Source organism: Grampus griseus (genome assembly GCF_964374135.1).
Source record: "Grampus griseus genome assembly, chromosome: 2".
NCBI classification, from domain to species: domain Eukaryota; kingdom Metazoa; phylum Chordata; class Mammalia; order Artiodactyla; family Delphinidae; genus Grampus; species Grampus griseus.
This window is the reverse complement of record NC_139018.1, coordinates 45602194-45628468: the sequence shown is the minus strand read 5'-3', so window position 1 is coordinate 45628468 and position 26275 is coordinate 45602194. Positions and strand designations below refer to the sequence as shown.

General features: G+C 40.8%; 1 protein-coding gene across 4 annotated transcripts in view; it reads left to right on the top strand.

Annotated features, from left to right (window-relative positions):
* The first annotated feature begins 14111 nt into the window (after positions 1 to 14111).
* Positions 14112 to 26275, top strand: part of FBXO34 (F-box protein 34) — an 85576-nt gene continuing 73412 nt past the window's right edge. For 2 of the 4 annotated variants that reach the window (XM_082647346.1, XM_082647345.1), the window contains exon 1: positions 14140 to 14259. The gene's annotated coding sequence lies outside the window, so the exon portion shown is untranslated. Of the gene's footprint in view, positions 14260 to 26275 lie in introns of all 4 variants that reach the window. The other 2 variants (XM_082647344.1, XM_082647347.1) reach the window with 2 other exon arrangements.

The following is a 26275-nucleotide window of genomic DNA, read 5'->3' as shown; positions in this document are numbered from 1 at the left end:
ATTTTGATTTTTGCAAATATTAACAGTGAACCACTCATATTTGGTTCAGATATTTTCTTTCTTAAATAAATAAAATGTTCTGATATGATCAAAGTCCCTCTTTGTGCCTCTTTCTAATAGTTTCTTCTCCCTTTCTTCTCAGAAGTAACTATTATTCTGAAGTTGTTTTGGACCCTTCTCACCCATGTCTTTATACTTTTATTGCGATTGTAGCTGTCCATAAACAATACTTAGCATTGTTGTGTGTGTGTTTTATTTGCATGTTTTTAAGATTTGTGTAAATGGCAACGTATAGTGTGTATCCATCTGCGACTTGCTTTTATCACTGAACCAAATGTTTTCCGAGAATTACCATGTTGATACATATAGATCTAAATGATAATTCTAATACTGTTTCTTATTCCATTGTATGAATATATTCCTACATAGTCATCTATCCCCTATTTGTCCAGATCTCCTTTTCTTCTTTTTACACCTATAAATAAGGGCAAATTATATATACATGAAAATAATTTACTTTTCCTTAAGTATTTGAAAACAGCTTTCTTCTTCTTCGTCCTCATCTTCTTCTTCCTCCTCCTCTTCCTTTTTCATTAGGTGCTAGTCATTCCTGCTCTGGATTTAAACTTGACTGACAGTTTTATAAAAATGGCAAGGGTGGGCTTCCCTGGTGGCGCAGTGGTTGAGAGTCCGCCTGCCGATGCAGGGGACATGGGTTCGTGCCCCGGTCCGGGAAGATCCCACATGCCGCAGAGCAGCTGGGCCCGTGAGCCATGGCTGCTGAGCCTGCACATCCAGAGCCTGTGCTCCACAACGGGAGAGGCCACAAGAGTGAGAGGCCCACGTACTGTAAAAAAAAAAAAAAAAAAAAAACAAGACAAGGGTAAAAGAGAAGGGGGAGCCCATCTGGAATAAAATTTAAAGTTGGAAGGCTCAATTACTGCCTAAATGAATATTAAATTGTGCTTTTAAAACAAATAAGAAAACAACACTTACCACAAGTTCATTAAATTGTAATTTAATATTTTTAAAAAAGATTCAAATAATTCATCTTTGACAACAATGCACAAATTATAGTCCAACACAGGATAAAACCCAGTGTTAATTTATAGCATCAGTGTCTCTGGAGAGAATATATAAGTCATTTTACCTTTGAGAAGGCACCGAGGAAAAATGTGAGCCTTTGAAAGGCCAACAGGCAGCGCTTCGGGCATGAAGACAAGTTAACCACTCAGGGAAGGATAACAGAGCTATGACCGTTGGAGAGGGTCATGCTCTTTAATTTGGTTTCATTTAGGTAAAATTGACAAGTTTGGCAATTGAAATAGCATTGCACTTAATGAAAAGATATTTTTACCTCTGAATATTTTGATATAGTCAATAAAATTGTTCTCATAGCTCATTCATTCACTGATTCCACAAATCAGTTTATGTCTTTAAAGAGCTCACAGAGGAGAAGGCAAGCTCTATACATAATAAAGTACATTGAAATGGTTTAAGTTAAATAGCAAAAGTGGAACAAGTTACCATGAAACATAGATTGGGAGGATGACAAATTTTGCTTAGGGATTCAGGGAATGAGTCACCGGAGTCGTGATATTGTAGTAGGTAAATAACATGTTTGTATGAACCACAGCACTTGTGTCTTCTCTGGGCAGCTGGATAGCCACCCTAATGTAAGGGCAATGGCGAAAAAGGTAAAAATGAAGAACACCAGTTTTATTCATTTTATGCCTCTTAGTCTAAGAGTGGCTTAACCAATAATTTTGGAGCTTGAAAAACAGTTTTTTTTTCCTGTGATGTTCTAGCAAGGCTTTTATCATCAGAGTACAACTTCCTCCGCAAAGCAGGAAATTAAGAATCAGATGTGTCAACATAGAGAATAACTCATATGTGGAAATATATTTAGGACATTTCAGAGAAGTATTTAATGAACTTAAGAATGAGATTCTTACCACACATATTAACCACACATTGATTTTATTCAGAGAGTGGAGCTCTAGAGCTTTGCCAATACTGGAAATGTGAAAAAAATAATGCATGCAGCCATGCAAAAGTAGCCCCTGAGTAGCAGGGAATGAAGGAAGTCACTGAGAAAGAGAGAGGATTCAAACCTACCCTCAACATGTAGAGACTCGCATGGTATCATGTACGGACTAACAGGAGTCTTCTTCTCGACTAGCAATGTTTATAAAAGTCAAGTCATTTTGGTAAGAAAGTCAGGAAATATGAGAGGTATAGTGAGGTCAGAGGCAGAAGAGAGAAGGACAACATACAGGGAGCTGGAGAAGTGCAGCAGTAGTCAAAGGAACAGATGGCAAAGCCACGGGAGCAACGAATGGGGCCTTAAGGAGCATATAATCTGAATGTGAAAATGGGGGCTCCGAGATAAGAAAGCCAGAGTGGCTCTGAATGAGAGGGAGCAATCAGATGCTCCCACTCTTTCGTAAGGTCATTATGCCACTTTGGAGGCATGCTTTGTCTTTGTTGAGAGGAGGGGCACTGAAAGAAAGGACAAAACAGGCTCAATTTGCTTTAACAATACACGTATGTATTGTTGATCGCATGCGTCTTGCTGAAGGCCCACCAAAACATTACATATAACCCAGCAGTCTTAAGAAGGGGCAAGGAGTGAGGTGTGAAAAATTGGTGGGATTCTCTTAGAGTAACGGTCAACTCTAATACAGTAGGGTGATGGGGTCCGTGTCGTGGTGCATTCAAAAGAAGCCAACCCCTGTATACTTTTCCAAGGAAAATATCTAGTTGATTAATTTAATATTAGTACAGTACTCATTGATAAAACAAATGATTTAGCAAGGAAATGCTGGGAACTGAGCTCTGTACTTTTTGCAAAGTATCTTTGGTATTTCAAAGTAAGACTTGGCACTAAGAGCATAGTTATGCCTGGTAGAAAATGTCAGCAAATTCTATAATTGCAGAATATGTTGGTGGCTTTTTTTTAAAGAACTCACGTTTGAGCAAAATCTATGCCCTGGACCATTTTAGCAAGCTGATGTAACTACGTTCCTTTAACCAGGCAGCCTTTCCTTTGCTATGGCAGGTGCCTGTGAATTAGGTGTGCTGGAGCTGGGGAAGAATAAGGAGAGGCTGGCTAGTCTTGTGCTAATGCCACAGGCTCCCCCAGATTACATTTCCATGATTCGAAAATATCATTTTCTTAAAGATTTCAAAGTGTCACGAGTTCCTACTCATTTATTTAAAGACACAAACAGGGCTTCCCTGGTGGCGCAGTGGTTAAGAATCCACCTGCCAGTGCAGGGGACAAAGGCTCTATTCCTGGTCTGGGAAGATTCTACATGCCGTTGGAGCAACTAAGCCGGTGCGCCACAGCTACTGAGCCCACGTGACACAACTAGTGAAGCCCGCGTGCCTAGAGCCCGTGCTCCTCAAGAAGACAAGCCACTGCAATGAGAAGCCCACGGACTGCAACGAAGAGTTACCCCTGCTCTCCACAACTAGAGAAAGCCCGCGCTCAGCAACGAAGACCCAATGCAACCAAAGATAAACAAATAAACTTAATTAATTAAAAAAATAAAGAACACAAACATGCATTGACAGAGATTCTTTTCCCACTGGTTTTATCAACTTCTAGTATCATTAGTTTAAGATTATTCCAGAAGCATAGCAAAACAAAAATTTTTTTTTTTCGGTACGCGGGCCTCTCACCGTTGTGTCCTCTCCCGTTGCGGAGCACAGGCTCCGGACGCGCAGACTCAGCGGCCATGGCTCACGGGCCCAGCCACTCCGTGGCATGTGGGATCTTCCCAGACCGGGGCATGAACCTGTGTCCCCTGCATCGGCAGGTGGACTCTCAACCACTGTGCCACCAGGGAAGCCCAACAAAATTATTTTATTATTAGGTTATGGTAGCACTTGCACCCAAAGAAATAGGTTAGTGTCTCTCCCCTCTGATTTATTTTCTATATGACAAACTCCCACCCACAAATATATATTATATGTATCAGGATATTTTCAGCTACTTTCAAATTTTTCAGGAAGTCCTATAAATGCCTTAAAAGTAATATAATTTATTATTTCATATAAAAAGAAGTCTCAAGGACTGTTTTAATCAGAAGTTCAATGATGTCATCAAGGATGCAAGTTACTTCCATCTTTCTGCTTTGCCATTCTCTCATGTTCTCTGCAGCTAACAACTCTCATGGTCCCAAGATGGCAGTCATAGTTCCAGGCACCACATGCAGACACAATGACATCTAGCAGCAGATGAGGGACTTTTTCTACTTGTGTGTTTCTCTCTCTGTCTTATTGTCCCTAAATATAATTTTATTTAGGAAAGTAATGCATTTCAACCAAAAATGAACGTTTTTTTATTTAAGGGTAAGAAAAAACATTTCCAGAAGTATCTCAGTAAACTACCCATTGCATTTCATTAGCTAGATTTGCATCACACACCTGTGCCTGAACCAAACCCTGACGAAGAGTTCAGGACCACACCGATTACTCTAGTGCAGTGTTTCCCAAGCTTAGCACCTTTGGCCTTTGGGGAGGGATAATTCTTTGTGGTGGCAGTGCTGAACTGTACACTGTAGGCTGTTGAGCAGCATCCCTGGCCTCTCCTACTAGATGCCAATAGTACTTCCCCCCAAGTTGTGACAATCAGAAATATCTCCAGGCATTGCTGAATGTCCCTTGGAGGACAAACTCAATCACCCCACTGAGAACCACTGGCTTAGGTCAATCATTATTCATCCCATGGATCTGGGCCCAGTTCCCCTGAAGCACACAGAAGGTGCCCCAAACCAGGATTCTGTTAGCAAGGAAGAAAAAGGAAATTGCTATTTTATAGACAGCCAATGGACTCCTCTCTGCCCCCACCATTTTCTTTCTTGTCATTTTTCAACAAACAGATCAGAGCCTTATTAAAAATATGAAAGATATAAGAATGAGTTACCTGGTATTACCCCACAAACACTAGTTCCCGTCTAAATGCCAAGTAGATAGTATAAATATACTTACAATCAATTGGTGAACCAGAAAATTTGATCAAGCGTAATTTGTGTTGAAGCACTAAAATCATGACTGGTTGGTTGGGTTCTGCAGGGTTCAGATGTTCCTACTTTTGGTCATTTTCTTGTACCGATACCTTAGATTCCGACTTTATTCAGGTTCTATTTCTAATGTACAAGACCTTCCACTCTTGTTGCTTTTATTAGTCATCCATTGGTGATGAACATATGCATCCTGGATTAAGTTGTTTGGTGTGAAAAAGTATGAACATTTTAAATAATTCAACAGATATTTATTGGGCGCCCATTTTGTGTCAGGCATAGATACTGTGAAGGAAAGTGACAAGGCTGAAATACTCCATAGGAGAGTTAAAGAAAGCTCTCTGGGGAGGTAACATTTCAGCCAAGACAAGGGGCAGAATGGAGAGAGATTGAGGAAGGGGACATGTCTAATTATAATGTGCTGTAGTAAAGAGTTCCAATTTTATGCTAAGAGCAGGAAGAAGGATTGATGGGCTTGGGGATGGTGTGTGTGTGATGAGCTGCTTTCCTTTTGCCTGTTGTATGTTTGTACATAGAATGCAGCATGATTCTTGAGTGGGTTTAATTTCCTTTGTGTTATAATAATTAGCAGGATATGCAAAACTGCTTTCTCCTTTTTTTAAAAAAAATCTATTCATTTTTGGCTGCGCTGGGTCTTAGTTGTGTCACGTGGGATCTTTATTTGCAGCATTTGGGCTTCTTAGTTGTGGCATATGAATGCTTAGTTGCAGCATGCATGTGGGATCTAGTTCCCTGACCAGGGATCAAACCCGGGCCCCCTGCATTGGGAGAGCGGAGTCTTACCCACTTGACCACCAGGGAAGTCCCTGTATTCTCCTTTCATGATTTTCTTTTCCTTCTGTTTCTTTAGACAGCATTGCTGCTTGGTTTCTAGTCTCTTCCCCACCCCCCACCCACGATGTGGCATGCAGAACTTCCCCGACTAGGGATCGAACCCATGCCCATTGCACTGGAAGCACAGAGTCTTAACCATGGGGCCACCAGGGAAGTCCAGGCTTCTAGTCTCTTAAGCACAGCTGTCCTCCTGGTTCTGTAAGAAGCCCCACCATCTAGCTTCAGACTTGGTGTTCTCACATCAGTGGCTACAGGCTACTGAGTCTATGGTCTTATCTGGATCATCACTTTTGATCTTATTCCACTAGCTGTGGAGAGAATATCTCCTGGGGAAAATCCCACTAAGAAGATTCTTCTAGGAGCAGGAAGATCCTTCTATTTTTTCTACCTCCCTTCAAAAATTTCTACCTCTCATAACTGCAGGAGTTAAGCCATTCTGAATATAGATCACTGCTGTCCTTGCAGAAAAATCTTTCTAGCATTTAAAAAGAAGTCACTCAAACATTACTCACTGAGTACCTTCTAAGTCTCAGACACTGGACTTGGCATTGAGATAGGGCAATGAATAAAACTCAGTCCCTCTACAGGGAGTTATAATAAATAAAAAAGTAGTGTGATTAGTATTACGAAGTTTCGTGAAACAATTTTGTGAAAGAGGGTAATTTGGGAGATGTTACTGAACTCAAGTTCAGTTCCTCACCAGTCGAAAGCCAATATTTGAGAGACAAGTGCTAGTAGGAAGAGAGAGGTTATTTTATTCAGGAGGCCAGCAAAGTGGAGAAGGTAGACTCATGCCCCAAAACCAACTCTGAAGATTCTGCTCAACTGTGAAAGTTTTTAAAGGGAGAACCAAAAAAAAAAAAAAAAAAGGGAGAACCACTTGGGGAGGGGGTAAGTGTCTTTGTTATTTTCCTTATCTTCCATTGTGTGCAGACTTCCTTCTGATTGGTTGGTGGTGAGGTAATAGGGCCGTGCTCCAAGAATCTTGTGCTTCAGCCTGAAGTTACCATCCTCCACCTGGGTGGGGCCTTAGCTCCCACAGAAGAACTCAAAGGTATTGTTCTGTACATTCCTTGAAGAGGAACCAGGACCCTGCCCCATGGCTGCCCTATTGTTTCTTTTTTTTTTTTTTTTTGGTCATGGGATCTTAGTTCCCAGGGATCTAACCTGTGCCCCCTGCAGTGGAAGCATGGAGTCTTAACCACTGGACCGCCAGGGAAGTCCTGCACTATTGTTTCTTGACTGCTCCTCCTTGTTTCTGCATTCCTTCTCTTCTCTGATAAGCGACTGTTTGAACCTGCACTTTGGAACTCAGGGTAGGTCAAGGAGGCTGAATGAAGCCTATTTCCTACAAACAAGAAAGAGGGTGGGGGGATGGGGGGAGACACAGAAAGGATTTGTACCTGGGAGGGCCCCACAGGGTACTGCTCTCCTTCAGAGAGAATAGATAGTATGGCTAGGGAAGTCATGGCTTGAGGAGGCTTTAGCTACCTCCCCATGTGACCCCCAGATGAAAATAAAACCTAGGGGAGGGAAGGACTGGGAGATTGGGATTAGCAGATGCGAACTACTATGTATAGGATGGATAAACAACAAGGTCCTACTGTATAGCACAGGGAACTATATTCAATATCCTGTGATAAACCATAATGGAAAAGAATATATACATGTATAACTGAATCACTTTGATGTACAGCAGAAAGTGTTGTACAGCACAACATTGTAAATCAACTATACATCCATAAAATTTTAAAAATATATAAAATCTAAGTAAAAACCAGATTTGCTAGGCAACGGTACTTTAAGCCAAGTTTGCCAGCTCACCTTCCTCTCCCTCCAAGGTCCCTCTTAAATATATTAAGGCACTTCCAATGCTCTGAAGAGCTTTTAAGCCAACATGTAAAGTAGTGTCGGAGATAACCAGGTGCTGAGAGGGGGAAAAGGGGCCCTCCAGGCTGAGGGATGTATAGGCCCAAAGGCCTTGAGGTGGAACAGAGATTGCCTGATTTGATAAAGGAGCTAACAAAATGTTTCTTGCTGAACTACTCTTAGATTTCATTGACAATACAGAGATTTAGAATATAGGAACATCAGGAACGCAGATTGTTGCTTATGCCTTTATTTCTGGTAAAAAGTCAGACATTAGGGAGGGAGACCATTGGGCAGGGTATCAAATCTACCCAAGTGTTAATTATGATGATAAGAATGTGAAGATTTCTGGAAGGATTCCCATTTTTTTAATGTTATCAAGAGGTGGGATACATATGGAAATTGCTGTGGATCTTTGTGTTGGTGTTGTAGAAGCCATCATCTGAATGTTGCTGAAAGGTCAAAGGGCACTGACAACAATGGGATTTTTTTAAAAAATTAATTTATTTAATTAATTTATTTTTGGCTGCTTTGGGTCTTCGTTGCTGTGCAGGCTCTCTCTAGTTGTGGTGAGCAGGGGCTACTCTTTGTTGCAGTGCGTAGGCTTCTCATTGTAGTGGCTTCTCTTGTTGCGGATCATGGGCTCTAGGCGCACGGGCTTCAGTAGTTGTGGCACGTGGGCTCAGTAGTTGTGACTCGTGGGCTCTAGAGCACAGGCTCAGTACTTGTGGCACACAGACTTAGTTGTTCTGCGGCATGTGGGATCTTCCTGGACCAGGGGTTGAACCTGTGTCCCCTGTATTGGCAGGTGGATTCTTAACCACTGAGCCACCAGGGAAGCCCAACAATGGGATCTTTTAAGGGCAATACCTTGGAGAGAGGAAGTCCTGAGACCTTGATTTGGTTTTGCCTTGGCATTTCCCTGGAGGAGGCTGCTGTCTTTTACTTTCCTTTATAAGTGTGCAGGTCACCATAAAGCAAGTTGATCTAAGGGACTTTTTAAAAAAATTTATTAATTCATTTTTGGCTGTGTTGGGTCTTTGTTGATGCGTGCAGGCTTTCTCTCTAGTTGTGGTGAGCGGGGACTACTCTTCATTGTGGTTCGTGGGCATCTCATTGCAGTGGCTTCTCTTGTCACGGAGCCCAGGCTCTAGGCAAGGGCTTCAGTAGTTGTGGCACAGGGCTCAGTTTCTCCGCGGCATGTGGGATCTTCCCGGACCAGGGCTTGAACCCATGTCCCCTACATTGGCAGGCAGATTCTTAACCACTGTGCCACCAGGGAAGTCCCCTAAGGGACTTAGTTTTTGAATAAATTAAAATTATTTTCAAAATGATTTCTGCATGTATCAGTTTTTGTTTTTGTTTTCTCCTGAGAAGACTCCTGGTTGTTAACTTTTATCAGATTTTCACAGGGGCACAAGATCCAAAAAGAAAGATAAGAACTATGATTTTCTGGTCTTTTTCTGGTTTCAATACTTATTCAACTTTCTATCCCTCACAATCCACATCTCAGTTATGAGATATACTCTTCTCTCTTGGCAGTTTGCTGCCCTGGTTCTTCTGTTTCTCTTTAGTTGCTCTTTTATTTACTGTGAATGAAGCTCTTTCTTGCGGCTGCGTAACCTCTACCATCTCCATTCACCACCACCACGTTTCATCCATGCACAGGCCGGGCATAAGCTCAGCGCTTCACACATGCTCCAATGACTTCATTCCAGGCGAAGTTAAGTGCGTGCCTTTGTAAACTTTAAATTTTGGAAAGCACGTTCACTTTTCTCATTTATTTGAGCTTCATGGTAATACAGTTAGTAGGTAGGGAAAGGCACAATCACACTCAGGGTTGTAGTTCTGTAGTAAAGAGACCTAGAGGCAAAGTCCAGTGGAGCCTGCCTCTTGGTTTCCGCTGTCTGGCAGTGGAGGGAGTAGGTTGGGTTAAGGATGAAGAGTTTGGAGGTGGGGAGGAAGATGAGATGGTGTTTTTCCTTTGGAGGTAGGAGTGAGCTATTGAGGAGCAAGTGGTAACTTCTTAGTTTTTTTCTGAGCTGAGAGTCCCGGTCTATACAAATAAGCCCATTGCACTGGGTTTTAATTTAATGTGATGTTTGCTGATTTGAGATGACTAAGTTCCAATCATTGATGAAATAACCAAAGTTATATACTACGTATATTTAGAACTTCTCTGTGGCTGTGCCATCTCAGGCCACCTTAATCTGTTCTTCTGTCAGCACCTTATCAGTCCCATGACCTCACCACGCCACACTGATGCCCAACCCCACCCAAGAGCTCCCTCTCAGGCCTGAGGCACTGCACTGGCTCTACTGGCTTGTTTCAAGGATTATTCCCATTGTACAAATGGAGAAATAGAATCAAAGGAAGGACTTGCCTCAAGTGGTTTCACTGCCTCCTAGTCTGATCCTTCTCCTAGACCAGTGCTATTCGAAGTGTGGCCCACTGGCCAGCTTTAGAGCAAGCCTGTGATAAGAGCAGAAATGAGAGGAAGAGTTTCAGAAACCTTACTAGCAATTTGACTAACTTTCTGTGTGCTGAGTTTAAGAATCGAGAATTTGAGCTTTTAATTTTTTTCAAACAATTTCATATTTCTAGTAGTTTCAGTTTTACTATATTTTACAAAATAATCAGTTCTCAATGTATTAAATATTTTTAAAAAAACCCACAACTGGTCCTTAACCAGAGACAGTTTGAGAAACACTGCATTAGACCACACAGACTCTTTTTTTAAATTTATTTTTTATTTATTTTTGGCTGCGTTGGGTCTACGCTGCTGCACATGGGTTTTCTCTAGCTGTGGTGTGTGGGCTTCTCATTGCGGTGGCTTCTCTTGTTGCGGAGCATGGGCTCTAGGCGCGCAGGCTTCAGTAGTTGCAGCATGAGGGCTCGGTAGTTGTGGCTCGTGGGCTCTAGAGCACAGGCCCAGTAGTTGTGGAGCACGTGCATATTTGCTCTGGGGCATGTGGGATCTTCCCAGACTGGGTCTCGAACCCATGTCCCCTGCATTGGCAAGCAGATTCTTAACCACTGTGCCACCAGGGAAGCCCCATAGACCACACCGACTCTAATGGAACTCTTATGATGAAGATGTGCTGGCCACATGGAAACCATTGTCATTTCATTTTGATGATATTTGTGTTGTGTTTTGTAGTTTCAGTGTCTTTCACCCCTCCGAAATTCCCAGTAACAATACAGTGAGTGATATGGTAAGAATTCTGGGGTCTTTGCTAACTTTGGCTCTAATAATACCTGTTTAATCTTGGTCAAATGGTTTAACTTTTCAAGCCTGGGTTTCCTCATCTGTATGAAAATTTTATATTCCATACATATATACATATTTTATATTCCATACACATATATATATTCCATACATTCATACTGTGTGGAATTTTATATGGAAAATTTAATATTATATTTTGCTTAAACTGCAGAATATTCATAAGCTCTCAGTAGGTATACTTAGCTTTAAGGTTATACATTTGAAACAAGAGGCAAGGCACAGTACATTTTTTATTCTGCATTGGTTAATGTACAGAATATCCCCACTTCAGTTGAGAAACAGTATAATTTCTAAAACACACTTTGATGAACACTGAATATTGAAACATTATATAGTTGTCCCATGGATTCTGAGGGTGATTGGTCCTAGGATCCCTGGTGGATATCAAAATCTGCGGATGCTCAAGTACCTTATATAAAATGGTATGGATATGAAGGACCAACTATACTTATCTCATAGAGGTGTTTTCTGATTAAATGAGATAATGTATACAAAACAGTTAACATAGAGTCTGGATTATACCTTGTAAATGCAATAAATGGTGGCTATTAACCAACTTCAGAAAACACTGAAAATGGAGATCATATTCATCTATTGTCATGAGAAAAGTGCAGATGATTAACATGGATTTAATTATTAAATGTTTAAGCAATATCAACTGCAAGATCCTTTGGTGGATACTAGGGTATAATTCTTATTTTCCAGCAGTTTAGAATCTTTTTTTTTTTTTTTTTTTTTTGCGGTTCGCGGGCCTCTCACTGCTGTGGCCTCTCCCATTGTGGAGCACAGGCTCTGGACGCACAGGCTCAGCGGCCATGGCTCACAGGCCCAGCGGCTCCGCGGCATGTGGGATCCTCCCAGACCGGGGCACGAACCCGTGTCCCCTGCATCAGCAGGCAGACTCTTAACCACTGCGCCACCAGGTAAGCCCTAGAATCTAGTAGGGTGTATTAAATACACATATGCAAGATGTGCATGGAGTAAAATAAGTGCCATAAGGGAAGAGGAATCAATTATTGATTCATTGAAATAATCAAGAGGTTTTGAGGACAGTGTTTGAGATGAACCTGAGAGGATGGATTGAACTTTGAGTCAAATATTGACATAGGGCTTCCCTGGTGGTGCAGTGGTTGAGAGCTGGGCCCGTGAGCCATGGCCACTGAGCCTGTGCACCCAGAGCCTGTGCTCCACAACGGCAGAGGCCACAATAGTGAGAGACCCGCGTACAGCAAAAAAAAAAAAAAAAAAAAAATTGACATAAAGAAGGTTCAAGTGATCATGATACATTGAGCTAATATTGATCAGATATTAAATAAGACATGGCTTAATTCCAGTATGTACAATATGACCCCCTCCAACTTTGATTAAAATTATCTATACGGATAAAAGTCTAGATGGAGGTGTTATGTGGTTATTTCTTGGTGGTGAGATCATAGGAAATACTTATTTTATTTAATTTTTTGATATTTAAGGTTTTATAATATATATTTTAAGAGTAGTTATAGGGCTTCCCTGGTGGTGCAGTGGTTACGAATCCACCCGCCAATGCAGGGGACACGGGTTTGAGCCCTGGTCCGGGAAGATCCCATATGCCACGGAGCAACTAAGCCCGTGCACCACAACTACTGAGCCTGTGCTCTACAGCCCGTGAGCCACAACTACTGAAGCCCACGCACCTAGAGCCAGTGCTCTCCAACAAGAGAAGCCACCACCATGAGAAGCCCGTGCACACAACGAAGAGTAGCTCCCGCTCGCCGCATCTAGAGAAGGCCCGCGCACAGCAATGAAGACCCAATGCAGCCAAAAAATAAATAAATAAGTAAATTAAAAAAAAAAAAGAGTGGTTTTATAACTGGACAAAAAACTACTTTTTAAAAGGGCTGGCTAAAATCAAAGCTGCAGATTTAAATGAAACTTGGTACAACCTTTTAAAATGCATTTTGGCAGTTTGTATTAGTAACTATAAAAGTGGTGATACTCTTTCAACTAGAAATTTCATTTCTGGGTATTTATCTTTAAAAATTTACATTCATGAGAATGTCCTATGGTTTCTTTATAACGGCATAAAGGGAAGGAAATAAGTAAGTCCAAGAACAAAGAATTTGGTAAAATTTGTATGTCCGCCTAATATAATTTTATGCAGCTGTTAAAGTGTTTATGAAGCTTATGTAGAAATAGCAGAAATAGTTATGAAAGGAACCCCCCCAACCCCCAAAAACCCAAAACCCACCAGGATCCAAAATTTTGTGTACACTATGATCACAACACTGTAAAATAAATATGCATGAGACAAAAGGTCTAAAAGAAAATAAGCTGAATGCTGAGTGGCTGTGTTAGAGTGAAGGATTTTTTTTTCTTTATTGTCCTCATGTTTTATGATGTGGTTAAAATTATTTTTACAGTGAAAGCAATTAGCATTTTAAAGGCTGAGTGTAAAAGGGTCCTCACTGGCACTCTGATTTGAAAGTATTAAGTAAAATACTAAAAACTTCTTATAGTCATCATTTACAATCTCTTAAACTTCTAAAGATCATATTTTGAGACTGTCAACCTCAAAGTTTATCAGCTTGCTGGTAGATATTCCTGCCATGATTTGCACAGAAAAGAATAACATAAAGGACTCTTTCAACCCCTTCATTTTACAAATGAGAACTCTGAAGCCCAGCCTCCCGACAGTAGCAGAAGCAAAATTTGAACCCAAGTCTACTAGGTTATCTAACAGTAATCTAACACCATTTATAGCTCCACATCCACCCATGAGTATTATTAGTAGATTTGTCATGTCTATTGGCTGTTGAACACTGGCGTTACTACCATTCTGGCTAGCCTGAGGGGTTGATTCCTTTCTCTTCAGGTCTTACTCGAGCTTTCACTCTTCACCACTTGGGGGCCCGAAGATGCCTCACCCGGTTCTCCCTTTTTTAAGTCCCCCACTCTTCGCACCCCCAGCCTCCGAAGTGTCGCAGAACCCCGGCAGGGGCGCTGCGACTCCCTGGCTCCGCGGCCCCTCCCCTGGCCAACCGTCGATTGGGCCGGCGCGTGACGTCACGCCGTTCTAGCCAAACAAATGGGTTTCGGGGCGAGCGTTGGGCTCCGCCGCGCCGCGCTGGGCGCTCGGTCCGCCTCAGCGGTGGGGAGCGAGCCAGGCCAACTGCCGCCGCCGCTGTATCGCGGTGTGCAGCCCCGGGCCAGGCCCCGGCCGGGGCAGGAGCGCAGGTGGGTCTGGGCCGGGGTGGGGCGTGGCGTGAGAGCGGCGCGGTCGGGGTCTGGCGGCGGCCACCGTGGCCGCTCCCCGCCCCCTCCCGCCGGCCGCCTGCGCTCTCGGGGCGCCGGGCGGGTGGGGGCGGGGGCGCCGCCCGCGGGTCCGGGGCTCGGTCTGGGGCAGGGACCCGGCGGCCCGCACCTCGTCCGGGGGCGTCCTCTGCCCGCACACGGGCCGGGCGCTGAGCGCCCCCACGGAGCACGGAGGGTCGGGCAGGCCGGCGGGCGGGAGTGGGGTCCCGGGTCAGGGCTGAAGCGGAGGAGATCTGGGATAGGCCGTGGGGAGGCTCCAGGTCGGCTCTCCCACCCCCGGGACCGGCGGCCGGTGAGGAAATCGGGCCCTGGGTGGGGGTAGCCTCGCCCTGTCGCGCCCGCCGGGGCTCTACCGCTCCGTCCTTCCCCGTCCCAGCGCAGGTGAGCTGGCGCCTGTCCTTAACCTTCTTCGGGGACCTGGCAGGACCGAGGCTCGGAAGCTTCTCTAGCCTCCGGGCTGGCGCAAGTCGACTGCGGTTCCGCCCCAGTCCCGATGAAGTCATAGTGCTGTGGTTTAGCGTGTCTGTGACGTCAGGGGTTTCCAAGAGATGAGCTGTGATGTCATGCAGACCCCGGCGGGGAGCTTGACACGCAGAAGGGCCAGGAGGACCGGGAGGGGAGAAAAAGGAAGGTAAAACTTCTGTCAACGCCTAGCATCGCAGAGATTTTGAATCGAAAGTTGTTCGATATCAGCATTTTACAATTTTAATGTAATAGTTGTTAAGTTCTTTAACTTCCATTTCGAATATTGTTAAAACAGTTCAATAAGACCCATATGATTTAGGAAAATCTCAATCAGGAGGTTTTTTTTTTGTGGGGGATGGATGGGTGGGTGTTTAATGTAAATGCATTTGAGAAAGCTAAACTCATAGTTTGATGGCTTGTGATCGGAATTGCTGGAAAAAAATAGAACCAATTCGAGTGCTGATAATTATTTGCCTTACTCTTTTTTGCTAGACAATTTTGAAATCATTTATCTGCCTATTTGCTTTCTTTGTTAGTGGTCTGGAAGAGAGAGAGGAGATTTTAAGTCAACTTTTTGTTTTGTAAAGAAGGGAGGAGGAGTTCTGAATTAATCCAACATTCTTCTTAAATAATAATTACCTGGGGATTTAATTTATCCAGGTTGTCCCTGTCCATGGATAGTTGAGGGTTTCCTATGCTTATAGCTCAAGAACAAGGATTTTCCTTGTTTTCTTACTGAGACTGGGCTGTAACAGTATAATAACATATACCAGGACTGCTTGCCTGGACAAGTAACTAATATTACATCTGTAATGCTTTCAAATATGAAACTACAAAATTAAAAAAAAAATGCCCTGCCTATGAATATTGCTTTTCTTCCAAAAGAGATCAGGCCAGAAGAGAAGCTAGTCACCTGCCATTAATGACTTTCTTCAGGTATTGCAGCATCTCAGTACTTTTGCTCATTTCTTCCTCTCTATAAAGTCATTTAAATAGGATCTAGTTTGAGAGGTAGATGGCTTAAAATTGAAGCATAATTACAATTTAGTGTCTTCAGCAGGAAGCTTGGATAGGAGTCCTCAGCCCGTCCCCACTGCCCTTGACTTGTAATGTTAGGGTTTTTTTGTTGTTAATACTTCCTTCTCTTATTTGCTCTTTAAAAGTGATTGATAAGGTATTGTCTGTCTAGATTCTGCATCAACATGCTGGTGGAGGTCATGCTCTGTTACTACGTTTTTGTAGAAAATGAAAGCAAAAATTTACCCTTGTTAATTACCATTAGATTTGACTGGAAGTTTACAAAACAAGGTGTTCCTGTAAATCTCATTTTAATGCTTACTGTATTTGGAAATTCTATAGCATTTTGTGCAGTACTTTATATTTATATTTATTTTAAGAAATTAGGAATCGTGTGGTGACAGTGTTAAGGCTCTAAAGACAAAATTTGGGTTTTTGGATCTTCAAGACTGATAAGTACCAAATTAACATGAAATTGCTGATTTTGAGGGTGTTAATCAACCTACTCTTTAAAATGAAAAGATCATGACAAGATATTATGTAATGAAGTTGAAGGAGGTACAGAAAGGACACTTGCATGTGTCTTTTCCAGGGAGCCTTTCTGGGGGAGACTACGTGGATCTGTGTAAATTAAATGTACTAGGGTATATGGTGAAAGTCAAACTACATGTGAGTTGAAAGACATATAAGTGCTGATAATAAAATAGCTTCTCCTTGGCAGTACGTTTTTTCCTCCTCAATGGTGTTTAGCAGTTATGATTTTTTTATGAAAAATGAGTTGATAGGGGCTTCCCTAGTGGCGCAGTGGTTGAGAATCCACCTGCCAATGCGGGGGACACGGGTTTGATCTCTGGTCTGGGAAGATCCCACATGCCCTGGAGCCACTAAGCCCGTGCACCACAACCTTTGAGCCCGTGTGCCACAACTACTGAAGCCCGCACGCCTAGAACCCGTGCTCCACAATGAGAGAAGAGAGAAGCCACCACAGTGAGAAGCCCTTGCACTGCAACGAAGAGTAGCTCCCGCTTGCCGCAACTAGAGAAAGCCCGTGTGCAGCAATGAAGACCCAACACAGCCAAAAAATAAATAAATAAAATAAATAAATTTATTTTTAAAAAATGAGTTGATAGGTGGAGAATAAATGTCTTCATGTATTCTGATATGACCTAGGAACAATGACAGGTGTAAAAAAAACAGCTTCTTTGTATAGTTGTATAACCGTTTCACCAGCCATAACACATAACACTCTGAAACATTTTTACAGTTTGTTTCTACTTTTGGCAGGTTATTTTTCACCCAGGCCTAGCAGTTTTGGGTCTAGGAAGCAGCTTCCACTTCTTATAAATGGAAATTTATTTGAGATCGGTATTATTTTGAAATATTTTGTCACTTTATCCAGTTACAGCATTTAAGGGACTATATCAGCCAGTCATTAGTGATATAGCATCTTTCTGACAAGTAAAAGCAAATGTGAACAATGAAAGTGTTGTATTTTAGAAATTCTTTAGGATATGTTTATTGGATCAATTCTATTAACATAACATCTAGAATTTAAATTCTTGTACAAATTTTCTACTTTCTTTTCTTTTTTTTTTTTTTTGAGGTACGCGGGTCTCTCACTGTTGTGGCCTCTCCCATTGCGGAGCACAGGCTCCGGACGCGCAGGCTCAGTGGCCATGGCTCGCGGGCCCAGCCACTCCGTGGCATGTGGGATCTTCCTGGACCTGGGCACGAACCCGTGTCCTCTACTTTATTTTCTAATAACTTTATGCTCAGCCAGTTTAATTTGCACAGTTTTGATACTCTAGTAAACCTTAATCTTGTTTTCATATTTGTTGGGGAGAGAACTACTAATGGTTAGAAACATCATTCAGTGTTATCTTCCAAAATTTGCAGCTGTTTAGAACCAGATACTTGAGAGAAGCTACTATGGTAGAATGAATGCCTTCCTTGTTAGGTCATGTGTGACAAAGGCAAAATTCAGCAAGTGCATAATCTGCAGTCCTTTGGAAGCTACAGTAACAAAAAGCAAATTAACTCCCAAGTGCATTTAGGTCATTGGAAGTTGAATTCCTATCAATTCTTACTGTTGCATAATTTATCTTTCCCCCTGTAGTTCATGTTTATGGCACTTTGAAGCTGATGAATGTACTGTATTATCTGGGAAAAGCATTAATAATTTAAATGTAGGTGTTTCTTAATGTCAGTTGAAAGAGTTTGTCAACCTTCTGTTTCCAGCTCTGTCTTCTGCTTTGCTCTTCACAGAAGAGGCTCCAGATCTCCCCTTTTTAAATGTTCAACTCCAGAAGCTTAGCACACACATTTTCAACCCTCAGCACAATGTAGATTTAAATGTGAAACTAAGCTCTATTTATGTGTGTATTATATTATTATCAGGCATGGGTTTTATTCATCTAACAAACATGTTTTGAGTACCTCTCTGCCAGGTCCTCAGCCAGGGACTGTGTGACCTTTGTTTTAACATTCCCTTGCCTTGGGGGCCATGGGTCTGAAGGGCAAGAATTGGACCAAGAGGATGAACCATTTATGTTATGCAGATTGGCCAGAGGTTTCGTCTAAAGGTCAGTTAAGGAGGTATTAGAAGCTCAGGTAAAAAGAATAGGGAACAGATTATCATAGCCCAAGACAGACAAAGGGGTCAGGCTCCACAGGTTTGGATTGTGCTAGAATGAAGGGAGCTTAGTGAGAGCATTTTCTTTCAGGCAAGAGCAAGCACTCAAGGCCAGAACTAGTCTGTATAGGCAGTCTAAGACTTGAGGTAGAGAGGAGAGGAACAATCCAGACATCCCTCTCTCAGAGGCATGTATATATACCTTCCTTTTCTTCTCTAAGGTCAATCCTTTAATTGACAAACTTCTGAAATAATGTAAGCCTCACATTATTTCCACTCTGCTTTTTTCCCCTAACATTTTATCATGAAAATGCCAATCACAGAAGAGTTGCAAGAAGTGTTTATACATTGAATATGAATATCTAAATATCCACAATGTAGATTCTGTAATTCTTATTTTGCTGTATTTGCTTATCTATTTATCCATCCATTCTACCCTCTATGTATTTATCAATCCATCTTATATTTTGGTTGTATTTCAAAGTAAGTATACTTTACCAGTAAATACTTCTGCATGCCTATCATGAACTATTTGTTTACTTATTAAATAAGTAAACAAATAGTTTAACTTGTCCCTTAGTTTGGACAAGTTCATACATCTATTTAACCCATAACCCTGTCAAGATATAGAACATTACCATTTCTACGGAAGCTTTCTTTGTTCACCTTCCAAGTCAATTTAATTAAATTTTTAATCTCCTGCAGTCTTACTTCCACTCTTCTGAAACTAACTGTTGAAAGGACCCAACTGTTAGCAGTGCATTTGAGTGGCATTATGCTGGGTGTTCAGAATATAAAGAAATGAACATAGCCTCTGCTCTCTTTAAGCTTATAATTTAGTTTGGATTTTAATTAGGTGTCTGATAAATGTTACATGAATTCAGAGGAGGCAACTGGGACTGCCAGACAAAGCTTCCTAGGTGTGGGCCTTGGATTGGGCATTTATTTTGGGATCTGGAGAAGAGGGTTTATTTACTTATTTATTTTAAAAAGACTGAGTAAAAGTATGGTATTAAAAAAACAAAAAGAAAAAGTTATGGTATGAAGCTGCAGTAGCAGACGAGGGACCCAATTATGGAGGGAGTTTGAGCATTATTTTTTACTCAGGACAATCTTTGAGAAAGGAAGTAATGTGAAAAACGGATCTTTTAGTTAAATTCCTAGCCCATTTGTCATCTTTGGTATTTAGTTGTACAGAAGACATCTTCATTTTTTGAATTCTCTCCTTTCGGTTCTTTGCCTATCTCTGATTTCTTCTGATTTATCAGCTTGGCTGGCAATTCTTTCTCTTCCAGATCCAAACTATCTAAAGCTCTGTTCTCTTCTTTTTTTTTTTAATTGAAGTATAGTTGCTGTACAATATTATATGTTAACAGGTGTACAATATAGTAATTCACAATTTTTAAAGGTTATAGTCCATTTATAGTTATTATAAAATATTGGCTATATTCCCCATGTTGTGCAATATATCCTTGTAGCTCATTTTATACCTAATAGTTTATACCTCTTACTCCCCCACCGCCAATTGGTAACCACTAGTTTGTTCTCTATATCTTGAGTCTGTCTAAAGCTCTGTTCTTGACTCTTGTTGTGCTCCTTGTAATCTGGCCCTTAGCTCTTAAGGCTTCTCAGTCATAATGCTTTCCAGGTCAAGCCTATATCTGTATCCATAAGCTGTTAACTCTTGTTAGGTTTCTAACTGGCAATAGGATACTGTTGTTTTTTTTTTTTCTTTTGAATTTTTGAATTTTATTTATTTATTATACAGCAGGTTCTTAATTAGTTATCCATTTTATACATATTAGTGTATATATGTCAATCCCAATCTCCAGATTCATCGCACAGATGCTGCTTTTTTTTACATCCATGTTTACGTTGTATTTATTTTTCAAGAATCTGTAGCAAGAGCATTTGCTCTAAGTAGTTGTAGCAAATGGGATTTATTAAGAAAGAGATAGGTAAATGTTGAGTAGGCTGAATGAACAGATTAGACTGAACTTCTAGAATAAACACCACAGAGAACACTGTAGAACTTGCCTGATAAGGGAGCTACTGCCATTACGGGCCACCACATGTGGCAGAAATTTTAACTTCCTTGGGCAGGAACATCATTACATGTTACTTTCTGCTCTCTATATCTTAAGTGGGCTGCTTGGCCACACTTAGGTCTTATGTGAAACCTTAGCTTCAAAGGCATCTGGAAAATGTAGTTTTTAGCTCTACAGCCTCTGTAAAATAGGAAGTCCATGTGAGAGTGGATTGGAGTGCGTATTGAGTGAGTCTTCAGCACACTTGATTTGTGAAAAACTAAACTCATTTTCCCCAGATTCCCTAATGGTGGTAAAGTGAATCCTTTTGTAATTTTGCTGTTGCTATGCCAAGAAATGGATATTGCTCTGGTTTCCTGAGATAGAAACTATTGCAATCAGCTGTACCATTTAGATGTTGAGTGTAGTGAGTATAACAGGAAACCAAATCAAATTTACTGGCTTGTAGTACTAAAAAGACCAAAGATGAAGCTTGATCCACTTGTACTTAGGTGGTCAGAATCTCATCTTCTTCTTATTTCCTTTATTTAATAAGCTCTGCTTCCATGGTGTTGTCCCTTTGTGGTTACAGTGTGTTTGTCAGCACCTCAAGCTCTACGTCCTTCTGTCATCAAATCCAGAGGTGGGGAAGGAGAGTGCTTCTATAGAAGCTGTAGGGCAAGGCTCTTGGCAGTTTTTGCTCCATAGGCACCTTTGGCAGTCTGAAGCCTATTGGACCCGTTTTCTGAGTAGTATTTTTAAATTACATAGGATTACAAAGAAAACCAGTTACATCAAAATACAGTTATCAAAATATTTTTTTAAATTATGAGATAGTAACATGTGCTTCTGTGTTAAATAATAAGATTTAGCGTGGGTCTAATAATTTCCAAGTAATGATGAACATTGTCACTGTTTGGAGGTGTCTGCAACTTACGATTGTGTGATAGGGAAATATCTATGATTTCTACTACTGACAGTGGCAGATATTGTTAATATTATTGTGGTCTGACTGACTTCCCAATAGAAGGAAATGCTAAATTTCAGTTGGAGGTTACTGAAAGTAAAGATAATTTCCCCCATCATCTGAGTTTATAAACATCCCAAATTGAGTAGTTAGCCACTTAGCACTTTATACCGTTATTTATTACTCTTTGTTTCATGTGTATTAGTCTTCTCTCCTCTACTAAATTCTAAGCTTTCATATCTTATATCCCCAAATTGTAGACACATAATTGAAGGCTTAGCTTTTTCCCCTTATCTTTAAGGACATACCTGGGCTATTTAAATTTGTACCTTTAAAAAAAAATCTTTTTTTCCATTTTTCTGTTTAACTGAGACACCTTCTAGCAGATTCAGTTATAGGACTTTGTGTACTAAAGTGTTCATTTGCTTCTTGAAAATTAAAAATTTTAAAAATAATGTATTGTAATAATAATATAAAAATAGTCTATCTAAAGCTCTGAAATCACTCTTGGAACTACTGTAGGGAATTATTGATTAAGCTGGAGTTTCTGAAGATGAAATTTGAGTTTGGTAAGGAAGTCTCAAAGGACACATTTGGTCTATTGTCCAGGAACCAGGAGAGGCAAGCTTTTCCAAAGTAGGGCAAGAGATTTGATTTCAAGTTCAGTCATCAGGATTGTTCTCTGGAGGTTCTAGGTACTTTCTACACACCACTTCAGCCCTTGGGGTTAGGTTTCTCTGGTTCAGGCTGTATTCTAGTTGAAGAGCTATACCATCATCACAATAGTCAAGCTTATTTGGGATACTACAAGGACTATGAAAATGGATCCTGAGAAGTCCGTAGAAGGTCTATAGCTTTATGCTTTAGGAATCCTATTTTTCATTTGACATTTTCTTTGCCTATGTTTTATTCAACATGCTATGTGGTTAGCTTGATAAAATGGTTATATACCACCATTTTTAACTTGTGGAATTTCAAGGCCTTTTATTTATTCATTTACTGAAAAAAAGGGTAGCATGTTTTATACTCCAGGCATTATGCTCAGTGCATTAGTTAACTTTTGTCACTTTTTCTCTTAGCACTATTTACAGATCTGTGTATTCTTTGGCAAATACCAGTCTTAAATTTAAGAATTTATTCTTTTGTCTTTTTATTGTTTATCTTAACACCTTGTGGGTTCCCCTGCTGTATCATTAATAGAATTGATTATTAAAATCCAGATAAATACTAACTTTTCTGGAAAATCCACATTTTTGTTTGTATTAGTAGGAGGTTGTATATTAAAACATAATTTTACGCTCTAGTTGCATATATTTTAAGACTATATAGTATAACATTTTTGCACTTAAAAATGACAGTATAACACATTTTAAAACTACTGATGTTTAAAAATTTCATGGCCTTGGAATTTAAGTGAAAACTTTAGCCATGTTAGCTATTGTTTTGTTTCTGAATCTAACAAATGAATTATTTCCTCTCCTTTATTTGATCTAGGGGCTTCGCCTCTGTATTACAAATGTTATCAGTTACCTAATATTTTTGTGTATATTACCAAAAAGTTACTTGATTCTTACTGTAGTTGTTACCTTGTTTTATTTTGTGAACCAACTTTGACTATCTTGTCTATACTGCTTGAATTTTTTTTTTTTTTTTGCTGTGCCATGCAGCTTGAAGGATCTTAGTTCCCCCACCAGGGATGGAACCCATGCCTCCTGCAGTGGAAATGCGGAGTTCTAATCACTGGACGGCCAGGGAATTCCCTATTCTGCTTGAATTTTAATTGTTCTATTTTAGTAGAGAATGAGGAGTTGTAAAGCCTTTTTAAAGAATTGTTCCTTTATTAAAATGTCATGGATTTTCCCTTTTTAGGGGACATGGAAAGAAGGGGACTATGCCTCTTTAAAAGATCTGAGTAATTTTGGAGATTAAAATTTGCTTGCCAACTCATTTGTTGGGTTACATAAATATTATGGTTTCATTTTATTAAAGTTCTTTTCATGTGTTCCCAGTGTTTCCAGGCATTTCTTTTACCAAACACCTGTTGAGTCTTCTCTTGTTAAATGGTTCTGATTTAGATACATGTTACCTCTTGACCACAGTTTATAGTCCAATAGAATTCTTAAGATTTTGGCTTTTTGAGTAAGTCCCTTAAGGACTGGTCTGACAATTACTGATCTTTGTTTCCTATAGAATCAAGTAATAATTTGTTAGAATTGAATCTGAGTAACCCCTATCCTTGTGTTTATGCTGTTTATTTCGTATTCTTTGAGAATATTATATGAAATTAATATGATTGGTCCATTTTTCTTTCCTCCAAATTGATAGTTCAGGAGAAGTTAGGAGGAAATTAATCTTTACCTTTTCCCTTTCCAATTTTTTCAAAAACAATGAGCATAACTTCTCACCTTTCTACTTGCAAAGGATATTAGTGTTACTGGTTTACTAAGGTAATAGCAGTACCACTTTTGAAGATTTCAATTTAGTGTTCTTGACAGACAGCAGATCTGTTTTTTCGCCCTTTGGAAAAAGTCAAGCCTTCATTAATGAACCTCAGTATAATTACTCAGTTTTTAAGAAATTTGTCATTTGTATGCTTTTAGTGTAGACATCTTATTCAGAGAAGTAAAGCTTAATTTCATTTCCATGTGCATTGTCTTTGTTTCTAAACTATTAGTGTTCAGTTCACCAAATGTTAATTCTATGCCTACTTTGAGCCTTCTACATTTGAATGTTCATTTAGTCTTTGTTGCTGAAATCTTTATAGGATAATACACAGTACTGTATTGGAAAATATAGTCTTTGCCTTCAGAAGGATTTACTTTGAAGGGCTTAATGATATTGTCTATGCCTACTTGCGTGCCAGAGGCCCCAGGAAATTTCCATAGTAGCTACTAGGAATTTCTAAAGGGTTAGAGATTTTGTTTGTGACCATCCAACCCTGTTAGAAACAATTTAATATTTTTACTGTTATCAGCAAGAGCATGTAAATGATGCCTCCTTTTTCTGGGTTTATTTGTATGTATTTGTCACTTAAGAGGTTGTTGGTAGTTGGGATCATCAGTAAATGGTTGGTGGCCTCTGACTTAGGATCTGAATAGTCATCTTCTGGAATTAGAGCAAGAGATAGGGCTTTCTTACTGAGTTACCTTTTTTTTTTCTTTTTTTTTTTTGTGGTACGTGGGCCTCTCACTGTTGTGGCCTCTCCCGTTGTGGAGCACAGGCTCCGGACACGCAGATTCAGCGGCCATGACTCACGGGCCTAGCCGCTCCGCGGCACGTGGGATCTTCCCGGATCGGGGCACGAACCCGTGTCCCCTGCATTGGCAGGCGGACTCTCAACCACTGCGCCACCAGGGAAACCCCTTACTGAGTTACCTTTTAAAAATAAAAATCCCAAATTTTATGGATTTATAAAGTGAATATTTTTTATTTCATTCAACTTAATTATCATTACATAGAAATAAGTATGTGAAAATGGTATATAAAATATATATACTAATCATACACAAAAATACATGAATGTATAGGCCAAGCCTTGGGCAACTGACAAAATTAAATGGTCTATTTAAGAGTAGTAGATTTTCAGTAACTTTTTTTTTACATAAATTTATTTATTTATTACTTATTTTTGGCTGCGTTGCGTGTTTGTTGCTGCGCACAGACTTTCTCTAGTTGCAGCGAGCAGGGGCTGCTCTTCGTTGCGGTGCGTGGGCTTCTCATTGCGGTGGCTTCTCTTGTGGAGCACGGGCTGTAGGCGCCCGGGCTTCAGTAGTTGTGGCTCGCGGGCTCTAGAGCGCAGGCTCAGTAGTTGTGGCTCACGGGCCTAGTTGCTCCGCGGCATGTGGGATCTTCCTGGACCGGGGCTCGAACCCACGTACCCTGCATCGGCAGGCGGACTCTCAACCACTGCGCCACCAGGGAAGCCCAAGAACATTTATTTTTTAAATAGGTAATGTGTTTGCATGGTTCAAAATGTGAAAGGTGCAGAAAGTGAGATATTTTCTATTCTGTGCCTTGGGCATACTTTTCCCTCACTAGGGCAACCACTGTTACTAGTTTATAGTCTTCTGGTGTATAGTCTATTTTCCCTACCTTTAAAAACATAAATGGTAGCATAGGGCTTCCCTGGTGGTGCAGTGGTTAAGAACCCAACTGCCAATGCAGGGGACATGGGCTTGAGCCCTAGTCCAGGAAGATCCCACATGCCGCGGAGCAACTAAGCCCGTGCGCCACAACTACTGAGCGTGTGCTCTAGAGCCCGCAAGCCACGGCTACTGAAGCCCACCTGCCTAGAGCCCGTGCTCCGCAACAAGAAGCCACCACAATGAGAAGCCCGCGCACCGCAACGAAGAGTAGCCCCCGCTCGCTACAGCTAGAGAAAGCCCGTGTGCAGCAACAAAGACCCAACGCAGCCAAAAATAATAAATAAATTAAAAGTAAATTTATTAAAAAAATAAATAAATGGTAGCATATTCTACGTAGCGTTATCTTGCCCTTTTCACTTGATTTTTTCATTCTTTACATATTGGCATATGAAGAGTGTATTAGTGATAGAAAAGCTAAACTAACAGTGGGTTAAACAATGAAGTATTTCTCTTATAAAAGTTCAGGTAAGTGTTCTAGGGCTGGTATAGCACTCATGGCATTACTCTTTTCTCTTTTTCTCTTTTTGAGGCATAATAATTACAGTAAAATTCACAGAAACACGTGGATAGTTCGATAAGTTTTGACAGTTGGATGTACCTGTGTAGCAAACGCTGCAGTCAAGATAGCTCTTTAGTCTATCCTCATTCCCCTTGTCCTCTGCCTGTCAGCCCCACCCCCATCCCG